Source organism: Solea solea, chromosome 1 (genome assembly GCF_958295425.1).
Source record: "Solea solea chromosome 1, fSolSol10.1, whole genome shotgun sequence".
In the NCBI taxonomy this organism is placed as follows: Eukaryota; Metazoa; Chordata; class Actinopteri; order Pleuronectiformes; family Soleidae; genus Solea; species Solea solea.
In genome coordinates this window covers 46379185-46393308 of record NC_081134.1, presented here as the reverse complement: position 1 = coordinate 46393308, position 14124 = coordinate 46379185, and positions in this window count along the sequence as shown.

The following is a 14124-nucleotide window of genomic DNA, read 5'->3' as shown; positions in this document are numbered from 1 at the left end:
GAATAAAGAATGCTGAAGATCTATAAGAAATCTACGACTCCCATTGCAGCTGATTCGATGCTGTTTGGAGAACTATGTATGAATGAGAATCTAAAAAGATAGACAGATGACTTTATTTAACCTCAAGGGGGAAATGTGTGAACACAGCTGTTGTGTCAAGGGGGCATTCATCCAGTTTTAGTCTGTTTATTAGTCATTGGCAGAATTGAGCAGCCAGGGAAAACAATGTTAATGTGGCTCTGGATGACCTTTTTTCAGTTTGTACTGAATCTGAGGTGAAAACAAAAACTAACTCATTAACAGTAATTGTTTAAAAGTTACACTAAAAGGGTCTATATTTTTCACTTTTAGTCTGATTTAAAGTAGTAAAAATCACTATTAAGATTGCTAAGAGTTCAGGAGGAATCTGGTGCTGAATGTACATTTAAGACATAACCTACCATGTACTTATATTATTGGTTTATTATACTAGTTGTGTTCTTTTACAAAGAAGCTTAAGTAAAGCTGTTAATTCTATTGTGAAACACAGTGTGTGAGTCTTTCTTGAGTTGCAACATAGCAGATTAGCTTTTGAGTTATTTTTTTGCAGCTTGTGAGCAGTGGATAGTTTGGGTCGTAAGTTTAATTGTTGGCAAGGCTGAAGGACAGAGTGAGGGAGAAGAAAAAGTCCTCGATGAGAGACAAAGCTGCTGTCGAACTATCAGCCAAAAGCAGGAGAATTATTGTTCACAGTGGGTGTGAGTTGTTCTGTATTCTGTCTGCATTGTGTGAGGGAGTGAGTCAGAGGTGGACAAAAGAGGTGAGTGATACTGATTCACATGATGGGAAAAGATCCTGATTGTCCTGCACAAGACAGACAAGAGACACTCCGCATTCAATCAACGTGCATTCAGGCAGCTTTCTTTAAGGATGTCTGCAGCATAAGATATAAGTGACCAGCAGCACAATCATCTAATGCACCAGGAGACAGCTGATGAGAGTTTGGACTTGTGAATACAGTTTGCATTTGGAAAGACATTCACTCCGTTTTGCGAAACCTGTATTTAGAATAGTTTGAGGTCCCTAAACATCGAGATTCAGTCATCAGTAAGAATGTAGCACAACGTTGACAAATTAAAAATGAAACAATCACCATATTTTTATTCTTTCAGCTTCTCCGTCTCTAGGGGTCGCCATTGTGGACAATCAACATGTTTGATTTGGCAAAGATGAGACAGAACCCTCCCATTTATCCAGGCTTGGGACTGGCACTAGGAACACACTGAATGTGCACGCCCATGGCTGGCAATTTAGAGTGTCCAATTAACCTGGTGGGGATTGGAACTGGCACCCCTCTGGTTACCGGCCAAGTTCCCTTTCAACTTGGCCATGGACTGCACTCAATCAATAATAATGGTGACTGGTCTGTATATTGGTTATCTAAGCCTGTGACCGGCCCATTTTTATAGATTTGTTAGGCTTTGGTGTTGTCTTTTTCTTCTGTTTTGAATGTGTAACCCCACTAATTTGTTTTTCATCACTGAGCGTGTCTGCCACGTGTGCTCGGTGATTTTGTGGTGGTTTTCTTTGGTGGATCCCTTCCCTGCCCTAGCTTTCATCCATCCCCTTTGGCCTCAGCCCTGATTAGGTTTTCCCCCTTTTTGTTGGTATGAATGAGTTTTATTGAGATTTTAGAATTAATTTTTAATAAAAATTACATGTTAACTTGGAACCACGTCTCCTACCCCCTGAGTAACCTGAACCTGTGCCTTGTGTCCAACAGTAATTCCCTGGGTGACATTCCCAGGGTGGCATTGTCAAGCTTTCAATATTAGTTTCCTACCTTATCACCTCCTACGCTCGCCACATTAATGAACGGAAATTATGAACATTATTTGTATACTGTACAAGCTCCGTCAAGCAATACTATCAGACCTGACTGAAGTGTTTCTGTGTGTACAGCAGCATTGCAGGGGTGGGCGAGGACAATGAGTTTTTATAAATTCACTTTGTGAGAGTCCATGCAGAACAATGAGCGAGTAATGTTAAACAGAGAACAAATGACTTGATGCCTGGGATCTCAAGATCTCTGGTTGAACAAAGAAAATTACAAAGACTGACTTACCCAAGATCCCAAGGACAATCACTTGTCAATTTTTTAACACGGTTACTCTCTTCCATGTAGGCTACTGCGCTTTATTTTAATTGAAACAACACAACATACACATACAGTATATCCTCTGGTATGTGGGACACCAAGGCCAAGAATGCCAGGGACATTTTTTGGTCCCATTCCAGCCCTGTATTCAGGGGTTGCTCAAAACATTTAAATCAATTATTGATGGATTAGGACATTATTGTACTGGGTGCTAACATCATGTTACATTTAAATGTGATGGAAGGTATTTTTTTGTATTTTGAAAACAAAAATACAGTATTTTATTTGGATACATGGTGTGGCTTCTGTAATTTGTAGTTTATTTTGATACATTTATTAGTTTGGTGTTTTATTTTAAAACCCATTTTGATGTCATTTTGCCCTTGTCTGATTGTAGAGAGAGTGTGTTGATACAAATCCTCTCAGTTAGGGCATCTAAAGTTTCCAGAAGGTCAGAGAGGAACAATCACACATCAATACTGAGAAAAAGCTCAGCTGTTTCCTTTTAATCACTCCAATCATGGCAATTTCCCAGAGAAAGCTGGATCATCAGTTGTTGGTCTGCAATTGATTGGCTCCTGTGTTGAGTGAATCCAGGTCGGGGATGTACAGTGAACTGCATGATGCAGCAGGTGACGAGTATTCTGAGGCCTCATCAACTGTCATCATAGTTTTAGGTTGTTTTGAAAATGTTTTTGTCCCGTTTCTGACTCGGAGCCTTCAATACAACAGCGGCAGGTGTATAAAAACAGCCCCAAATAATGTCAACCAAAATAAGGCATCTCAGTGAAGGCATCCCACCGACTCCGCTCTGTGCCCTGAACCTTCACAAGGTGCCATTTGAAGACTAGGAGATGTGTGAGTTCATAGAAAGAATTGCTGATCAAGTGTGATTTTTAAAGTGCATCAGAGCCGTGCAGCCGACAGCCTCAACCTCTCTGACTCGTGTGTGTGTTTTATCTATGCAGAAGCTGTAGGAGACACCCTTGAGACACCTAGAACAAATATTTTTCTCTCCTCTCTCACATCCATAAAAAAAACATTATTCATGCTACATGAAATGTACAAGTGAAACTCCAACAAGAGCATTCAAGTGAAATATGCTTTCTGCTAAACTTTCATTGTTCATACTTCATCACGCATAATATCAATAACTCATGTTTGCTACCACCAATTTGGAGGAAAATTGGTGGTGTTTTATGGACTATGTCTTGGTAACACTTTACAATAAGTGTACATCCATTTACAGTTAGTAACGGCTGTACTAATGCTTTTGAATAAGCATTACTTAACTATAATTAAGCATTTACTATATGGACAAACGTATTTGGCTTCACCTGTGGCCATACCAAGACATTTTGATCAACGCTATGCTTCCAATTTTGTGCCAACAGTTTGAGCAAGGCCCTTTTCTATTCCAACATGACTGTGCCCCACTGCACAAAGCAAGGACTATAAAGACATGTGTGACTTTGAGTTTGGTGTGGAAGAACTTGACTGAGGCACAGAGCCCTGACCTCAACCCTATCGAGCACCTTTGGGATGAACTGGAGCAGAGATTGTGAGCCAGACCCTGTTGTCCAACATCAGTGCCTGACCTCATACATACTCTACACACAGATTCCTATAGAAAAACTTCAAAATCTTGAGGAAAGTCGTCCAAGAAGTGTGTTGTAGCTGCAAAAGAGAAACCAACTCCATATTTAAGTACTGGGATATTTTGAACCTTTACTAATACTCCTTGTGGCCCTTATTTACAAAAAGGGCCACAAGTTACCTGACCCTGACACGCGAGTACACCAGGGTCTGTGATATGCAACGCGTTAAACGATGATTATTCACTATTGTTGTTATTATTACTTAGACTTGTATGTGTCACTTCAGTAATTCCAATCCCTGTTTTTATCACAGTTCTCAGAGACCCAGGCTCCCATTGTATAGTTATTTGTATGTATCTTTCAATTTTAATTGTAAATATTTTATTATTTTATTGTAAGTATTGTGTGTTTGGTTTTGTACCTAATGTCCAGGCTGCTACAAAAACTTCATTTTCCTTTGGGGGTTAATAAAGTCATCTATTCATCTATCAATATATCGATAATTGCTGTCATACAGAAATGAAGTGACACAAACAAGGACAATAAATTTATTTCACTAAGCACAGAAACCTTGAATAAGTGTTAACTAAAGACATTTAGAGTTATTTAAAGCTTTTAATGGGATTTTTTTTTAAACTGAGTTTACAGCTAATAATGACATTAACAGTAGCTTTATACACCCTTGAGTTGTACATGAATGAATAACTTCGTATAACAGTGGTTAGTTCAAACATGAATTAGCTGTTAGTAAATGCTAATAACAGCATTAAGTAGTGTTACAATCATAATTTAAAGAGCATATATGTGACAACATTTACAATTATACCACTTTGCTTTGATACATCTAGCTGTGAATTTGGTTTTGTTAAAAGGAAAAAGTAAGAGAAAGTTTTGTGCAGAAAAATCTCCAGTGCCATCACTTTAATATCCCCTCAAGGTGTCTCATCAGTGCAGCCTGCTGTCCAGAAACGTGACGTCCTCTGACATTACTGTATGCACTTGCTTCTCTGCAGCCATGGTTACCATGAAGCTCAAGTCAAGATGCTGTAGTGAGATTAACTGTATGACAGATAATTCACCAGCTTCATCACAGCACCTCAGCTCCACACTTTTGCTCCCTGGGGAAAAAGAGTGAATAACTTTGTAACCTGTTAGTTAGTGCTGACACGGAACCAGGGGGAAATAAAGAATGTGAAAGACTGATCAATATGTCAAGGGTTGTTTTGTTCTTGTTCCACATTTCAGCCTGTTTTTGGACTCTGTGTGCCAAAGTTGACTCGACTCTTGTCGATGAAATCAGCATGTATCAATGTATGAGGGATCACCAGTGCCCACGGCATTGGTGATCTGCATAGATGTGAAGGAACCAATCATGTGAAGGCTTGTACTGGAATTCTGGAGAGACATATGCTCCTGTCAAGATCCTGTCTTTGCCCAGAAATCCTGTCTCTGACAATGCCAAGTCTCCTTCTGCATGAGTTATAACAGTGAGGCTTTGTGGACTTGCCTACAGTCCAGATCTGTCTCATTTGAGGACGAGAATCACACAGTGTCTTGTGTAAAGTAAGAATGGACAAACATGTGAGTCTATATAGCCCCAAACATGACGTGACATATTTATTTATTTCACTTAATGTGAGTATAAATATGGAGGTTGACATGTTAATTAGCATTAGATTCACCATTCAAATGCCTTACGAATGCTAACCTTGACTAACCCCATGGATGTATTATAAGAACTGGATAGAGCTCCGCCCCTTTGGCTCTGTTCATTCCTAGGGAGTTGCTCGCTCAAAAAGTTTCTGACTTCCGGGTTTATTTCTGGGTTGTGCGGCCCATAGAGCATTCACAGTAGTGTTACTCCCATAATGCCTATTGGTTATGTGAACGAGCCGTCCACCTTCTTGACTTGCTCGGCGCGTCCATGCAAAAGGCATGATGGGAGTACGCTACTGAGGATTTCATGAATACCAATGGCACGCTTCTGGCTTTAAACCATGGATTTGTAAATGAATGTCAAAAGCACGAGAGTGAATACAGTAAACTGAAAAGTATAATGACGTAATTGTCATTGTTCATCACATTTATCAGTAACTTTATGAACTGACAAGCAGCCTCCCAGGGAATCAGTGTTGAGGTGAATGCAGGTCTCAGTGCATCACATAGTCACAGCTCCACTGTCCACACCGTCATCTGTATCACGATGTCCTCTCGTCAGTCAATCCACACAGCAGCTCGTTAATACATCGATAATACGTTTGAAAGTAATTGCTAATGAGCGATGAATAAATAACTAAAACCTGCTTTTTTTGAAAAATATAAAAGAAAACTCCACATTGCCCCCATTTATTCACATTTGTCATAAAGTTTTCACATCGTACGGTTCAAACCATCGTCAGAGAAGTTCACACAATGCTGATCAAGCCACCATCACCTGCACATGACATTTTGCTTTTGTGTCTGTGGTAACAAAGCGATGCATTTTACATCAGGGCTAATTCAGGGAAGGTGATAGTATTACAGAATCACAGCAACCTGAGTAACACACTAACACACTAATTAACCTCAGGCAAAGGAATTGTTATCTTTGAAACATACATGAGTGACGAGAAACAAATGGGGTGGAGTGGCTCATTGGTTAAGACCGGTACCCTGTGTGTGAAAGACATCATGGTCACAATGGTCGCAAGTTCAACTCCACTCCTGGCTGATTGTACTCAACTCCATTGAGTGGAGTGGCTTTGGATAAAAGCGTCTGCTAAATGACATGTAATGTAATGTAAACAAATGTTGAAAGAGAACTTTAGGTCAAGGAATTAACCCCGCTTCTCTGAAACATGAGGGAGGCACTCATGTTTACATGCACAGTTGAACCGAACTAAAGCCACAGTTCAACTAAGACAGGCAATCGTGGTTCTGTATGTTTTATACCTGCTGTACATCATTGTGTGCATGTAATTGGGATATAAATTAGACCGAGCATGGCTCTTGTGGTCGCCGCTGGCAACAGTACTGCGGTTTATATGTTGTCTCCTTCCACTTCTGGGTCAAAGACCGGGGAGGAAATGTTGGTGCATGTGCAGAACGCATCCATGTGATCAACCAATATCAAATGAATAAAATATGCAAAGAAACTCAAACTAACATGTGATTATTTAAATAAATGTAAGCAAACTTATAAATACTATTTAAATACTATACAGCCCATATGTGTAGAGCATTTTCTTTCATACCCATTCAGAGCAATGTGGGGTCAACGATGTGTCCTTTGACAAGGCAGAAGTTAACCCACAGCCTTCAAATTGAAAGGCGACTCGCCCTTCCACTTCCATCACTCCACAAAGCTAATAAAATGTATCTCAAAATATTGTAGTGCAAGCACAGTTTAGCTCTATTATTGTTTCTATGTCTTACACCATGTTTTTTGGCACTGAATAACAGTCACAGTAAAATGCTCTTATGGAAATGTGACCTTCATGCTGCCACAGCTATGTAGCTCAAAGTTAAGTTCTCACTGGTGCCATGTTGTTGTTGTTGTTGTTGTTGTTGTTGTGCTGCTGCATGTCTGCAGTGGTGATCGTTCCCTGGCTCTTGAGCGTTGCACAAATGTTTAAAAAGTAAACAAAGGTAAATGTTATATTCCATCTTTGTCGGCAGAAACTAACAATATTAAAATATTTCCATTGCTATTCATTGTGTATCTCTCGGGTTAGGTTAGCACACAGAACAACAAGACTGCTGACCTGACACTTGTTCACAGGATGATCAGCAATAGCGTTCACAACAAGAGTTAAAGAGAAGTCATAGCTGCAGGGGTTGGCTGTTTGTGGACTGCTGTGTCAGCACATATTCACTGAAAGTTGAGAGGGAGGGAAAAGGCTGCATTCAGATTACCAGGCTGAAGTGACTCATGTCTGGTTTTCTCTTTTCAGTGCTGAGTGCACATGATTGTCAAAGTTGGCACGGCACGGCTCGACTCTACTCTACACGGTTTGGTTTGGTTTACCATTACTATGGGGCGATGGTAGCTCAGTGGTAGCTGTGCCGGCAGTGTGTGAGAATGAAAGTGGGTATGAAAGATGAGTGATACAAAATGTGCTGCACATAGCTGTATGTAAGTGTGAGTGAATGGGTGAATGGCAAACTGTATAGTACAGCAGCTTTGAAAGGTCATCAAGACCAGAAAAGTGCTATATACTGTAAATACAAACCATTTATTTTAAAGTGCTGTCGCTAAATACACCAGACTCCTCTGTTAAATGTTGAGATTTTAGACATTTGAGTTTACGTCATTGTTCCGTTCCGTTCCGTCTTGTGTCGTTCATCGCTCTCGTGACTCTACCAGTGACGACACTGTCTGTTGATGACTCCGCCCATGTTGATGCAACGTAAACCTTGCCGCGTCGTGCGGCACTGAGGTGAGGCGAGGAGAGCCGGAGCCCAAATTCTTAACACTTTTGTTTTTAAAACATTGAATGGAATTTCACACACAGGTGTATCCAATTGTATTAATGTATTTATTTTCAGGATTTTAATCATAATATGTTTCCATTGTTTAGATGACAAATACCTTTAACTATTTAACCAAACTCTTTCCATCAATTTTTAACTTTTCACAATCAAAATTAAATTGAAACTTCATTTTAAGTTGTAGCAGCAACAGCAAAGCCAAACAATAATGATGGAGAGAATCGTCCTCTGGGGCTAAATGTAACCCACAAATTCACAGTTGTAGTTTCCATTTCTCTAAATTCAATACTGACTGCTCCTTCAAATATGACATGGTCTGTTTTATGTAAATAGTTACCAACATGTGCATGCATGTCATTTAAGAGAACAGTCATAATCACACAAAAGTTAGATAAAGAATGTAATATTTTAATCTCATCCGTGATGAATTGGAATTGATCATCTGAATGTAGCCTCAAAAAAGTTCACACACAACAAGGGTTTGATAAGAGAGAGAGAGAGCTTCACAATCAGTGAGTCACACACACACACACACACACACACACACACACACTGTTGTTACCATGCACTTGCTATATTGTAAGCTGTATTTGACACAGGAAATGCAAATAAGTCAGCTAAACCATGAAGATAAGAAACATTGATTTTATTTCACACCATTAGAAGAAAACAAAAAGAGGTTTAGAGTGGAGAATGTGTATGTTCAGAGCACGATGTCTTGGAGGTATTTATACAAACAAACACATGTACCTCTACGTCGCCCAGGCTGATTAGAGAGGCTGCAGCAGTCAAACAAGATCCACAATAGTTGCTGAGTGACAGCTTTTAGAAATAGCCGTCCACACTCTGCTTCAATCTGTCTTAATGTGGAGCGAGCTGACAGCAAATTTGTCCGACCTAACCAGCAGCAAGAGCTGAGTGTGACGGAGGGAGAGAATCTATGTTTCCAGGTTCTCTGTTCCACAGCTCTACATTCTGTTCACTTCAATCCTCCTATTGTGTTCTGGTCAAATTTAATCAGGTAATAATACATGAAATATTTCAAATTATCATACATTTAACCCCAAAATTCAAGAAATAGGGAACATCTTTTTTTTTCTGGTTCACATTATGGTGGCAGTGTAATGTAATGGAGGTGATGTCACGTATACCTAGTAACAGTTAGCCGAGCACTGTTGGCCATCACATCTACTGTGGCTTGTTGCAGATCACTGTCAACTTCTATTCTTTATAAAGAAGACTACATCTCTCATTAGAGTAACAATGACATAACAGGATTGTAAGCTTGGAGAGAGATAAAATGTTCATCTTTGGCGATAGCCAATCAGTGTTGAGTTTGTCCAGATGATGTCACGTACCTGCCAGCGGCCAGACTGGAGGAAAAATGGAGGAGAAACATATCAATTTCTTATCAAGTGTGGACACCCAGAGCTCTGTGACACAAGTTCCAGCTTTTGTGGAAACGTGTGCAGAGAAGAGACTGCTGTCATGTGTGGTTTTTCAACACCACCACCCGTCACCCGGAGTCGGACAGTAGGCGATCTTCACCGTATATTTGGGAGCGCTGTATGGATGTTTCCATGTGGAAACTTTCATATGACGAACAGCGAGCTCGTATCATGACCAGGACAGAATTTCCTGAAGTGATTCAACCACAGGTGTTTCATCCCAGCTGCGGGGCGTCTGTTTGTCATGCAAAATTATGGAAGTGGTGCTCATCCATACAGAGCTCCCAAAGACAACAGAGAAACTCACTCAGTTGTGTCCACACACACCACAGTGGTTTCTTCTCTGCAGAGAACAACAATGCAACAATGCTTTGCCATGGTTGATGGTGAAAATGTCCATTTGTTCTATCTATAGGCCAAAATATGACGACTTCCGTCCCTCGCATTACTGAAATATACAAAGTGATCCCACTGTGTGAAAAAAACTTGAATGCAGTAGCTGGTGACAGTAGAAACAACATTTATAATTTCAATACTTTACACTAAACTGTGTAAGATTTACACCTGGATCAACAAATAACATTAATTAACACTTTTGTGATTGTATTGTAATGTGTTCTCAATCAAATAAAACTTTATTTAAAAAAAAGTTTGTACACAGTGCATATGCTTTATGCACATGCACAACGTCTCCTTACAGCTGGCATGTACTCTGTACTACAGCGTCGTGTACTCTGTACTACAGCGTTGTGTACTCTGTACTACAGCGTCGTGTACTCGCAATCTTACTCGGATTGTTTTGTTTCGTGGATATTCAAATGAAGAAACAGCTGATACATAAACCAATGAAGAAGAAGGAAGAAATGACTGAGAGAGCAGGAGAGTTATGTGCAGGCCACCATAGTGAGGCCAACGCAACAGTCTCACCATTAGATGTCACTAAATCTTATGCATTGGACCTAGAACTGGGACCAACATTTCCCTGCTAGCATACACTCATAAATGATTCATCCCTGTTGACACCGTTGTCATGAAGACAGATTGCTTTGTGTTTTTTATCAAAAACTTGATCATGAAATATGCTTGTTTTAGGAAGGCAAACCTTTATTTACATTATCTGGAGGATAATAAATCATAGATGTTTGTTTCTGGCTGTCACAGAGCATAAGTAATATATGGCTACTATGACCAGTCTGACATCCGGATCACTAAGAATACAGTATAAGATTCTCAATTTAAACCAGAAATCCAGAAATGTCAGTGACCGATGCAGCAAAAAAAAAAAAACAAGACGTTTTCTGCAAGACCGTCACACACACAAATGCATCACACCTCCAGTTCACTTCAGTCAGTGTCAAGTAGATTTAACATTTAGGTGAAAGTCATGAAAAGGTACTTGAATACGTCCATAATCGATTTTACAGTTGGACACCAAGGACTTGGAGGCACCAATCGCTCTCCAAGGCTTGAGCTGTGGAAGAGGAACCTGTTCATCTATGCTGCAGCATGCTCAGCCGTCAGACTCACATCCTGGTGTTTACCTGTCCTGACAGCTGTGGGACTTCACATCCTGATTGTCTTGGCCACGATCCGATGACTGTCTTTATCGTCCATCGTGAATGAATGTAATGAATTTAAATTACTGTAAGTGGTGTCGACTCTGCTGCTTTTATATTCATATAAACAACAACAACAACAATCTAAACAAACTCATTTATGTTCTTCACAAAGTGTCTCATTTACCTTTGTACAATCACCCGTGTAATATTCCATAATACACTTGATCTGTTGTGCAACAAATGCAATATTTATTTATATTTATATTTAATATTTAAGTGTCATCTGCTGCCATTATGTGATTTATTTATTTTTGCAAGGCAGGGCAAGGCAGGGCAAGGCAGGGCAAGGCAGGGCAAGGCAGGGCAAGGCAGGGCAAGGCAGGGCAAGGCAGGGCAAGGCAGGGCAAGGCAGGGCAAGGCAGGGCAAGGCAGGGCAAGGCAGGGCAGCTTTATTTATATAGCGCATTTCATACACAAAGGCAACTCAATGTGTGTTACATGAAACAAACATTTAACTGTAAGAATTGGAGAAATAAAAATAAAAACAATAAAAAAATGAATAAAAACTATTTAGAAATAACTTTTGTGAGAGGAGGGATATGTGATGGGGAAATATATATTGGGAAGGTCAAAGGTCAGGGAAACAGCAAGGCAGGTAAACTGGCTGAGCTCGGTTCCCAGGAACAGTTGTGTGACATGTCTCTTCAGAAAGAGTGAGGGACAATGGGTCAATGTTAACCAAAGGACGAGATCTGTCTGCTTATCAACACAAACACACACACACACGCACGCACATGCACACACATGCACACACAGCTTAGTGCCATACACACACACAGGATGGAATACACGCACGCTCAGTGAGACGGGTGGAAGCCTGCTGCATGCTATTCCTGCAATCATACTATTGACCACTACCATGGTTGCCGTGGTAACCGTTCACAGGAAGGTGAGGGTGGAGCCTGCTGCTTGGCTAGTGGAAACACAAAATGTGGAAGTGTGTTTTTAAATATAATTCTTGGCAGTTTCACAGTTTAGTAACGTCGTCACGCGTGAGAACACTGATGTCAAAGTCAACACCATAAAAAGGATGAATCCTTGTAACCTGAGTCTGCTGTGACAGCTTTATTGAGCCCATTCATTCAGAGTCAAACCCTCATATTTGCACTGCACACAAATAAGGGATGATTGCAAAGTGCGGCCACACACACACACACACACACTTTCTCTCTCTCTTTGCTTTTTACGTCTCTTACCGAAGTTCAAATCAATCCAGAACAATCTGAAACAATAATTCTCCATAATTCAGTTTTGTTGGACAGACCATTGTTGACAGTAGCTCTGGTCATCCATAACCTCTTGGGGTTCATTTTTATTAACACGATTTTGTCAGTAATTGTTATGCAGCGATGTTTTTGGGGGAAATGAGGAGTGTAAATGTTTCTTATATCAAGAAGAAGTCTTTTTGTTCCACATTCACTTTCACAGGCAAGTGATGATTCTCACTGTTGTGACTCGTGCATGAAATCTTACGTGAGGTTCAACTGTTAAAGTTCCTGTGGCCCATGATACCTTGGGTTCATTTTGGGTGCAATGTCTCGCGTGTCCTTTCACTAAAGCCTCCGAGTACCGCCAGGGGAAGCTTGCGTACTATTGGTGGTACACCTACCACAGTTTGAGAACCATAGACCCAGTGATTGTGAAATTTAACATGTGGGAATATTGAGCTGTTACACGTCATACTCACATTTTCATTATAGATTTAAGGTTGTTATTATTATATATTAATATTGACAGGTCTGCGTCTCACTGCTTTATGCACAATAACTTTGGCAGATTAACGTTCAGTAAACTAAAAGCACCACATGAGCTGAATAAATGAATGAATACCTTACTTTTGAATTATTGGGATTTTACACACAATATCTACAAATCTGTAAAAAAACAAACGTCTGCATCTGCAACAATATCAGTCAATCAGAGAACTGCGTCCATGTTCACAATCAGTGATCAAGTGTGACCTGTGCAGGGAGGAGAAACAGAAAAGAGCCATTTTAAAGTCAAGTCAGTGTGTTTCCTTCCACCAGCAGCTGTTAACTGTAATGACTTCAATCTCCACGTTTGACAAGTCTGAGTGACATCAGTCTGGGACTCAAACTGTTTTCCACCGACATCCAACGTGCCTTGATTGCATAAGAAAAACACCACAACACGTTTTCTAGAAGCACCATTTTCACCCCGTCAGGTTGGAAAATGGCAAAGGAAATGACTTCTTAGGAAAAGATGTTTTGAATATTGATGTTTTTCAGATAAGAAATGTGTCTGTATTTTGTGATTGTATGAATGTGTTAATATTCATATTATGATTTTAACAGAGCTACAGTAACACAGCGTTGTAACTCCCCTCTCTACATGTTATTATGGCATTTTTAAGAGGATTTCAACATACAATCCTTTTGTGCTGTAAAAGCTGAACATATGATGTTGTGACTGTTCATGTTGTTGGTCATTGGCGTGTAATGGTTGCAGTGTGTTTCATTTCTGTACACACATTCACATTCTGCTGCCTTAATTGGTCTGTTTTCATTTCCTATTGTGGCTCGTTGATGTCACAAGTTGACAGGAAATTTCAAGGTGTTACCTAGCAACATAAATCCACTGAACAAGACAAGTATTATCCCTAATCTTAACACCCTGTTACTTTGGCTTCAATGAACCAGTTTGAGAAACAGACATAGATGACAACTCATCATATCTGAAAAAAATAAAAAATTTTGGTGGATTTTTTAATTTTAATAATTCTAATTAACCTACAACAGAGTATTAGGGCCACATTGAGGTAAAAAAACACGAAAAAAACACAAATCGTAATATTCTAACCTGTTGTTAGAGGAGAGTTGTTTTAATGAGAT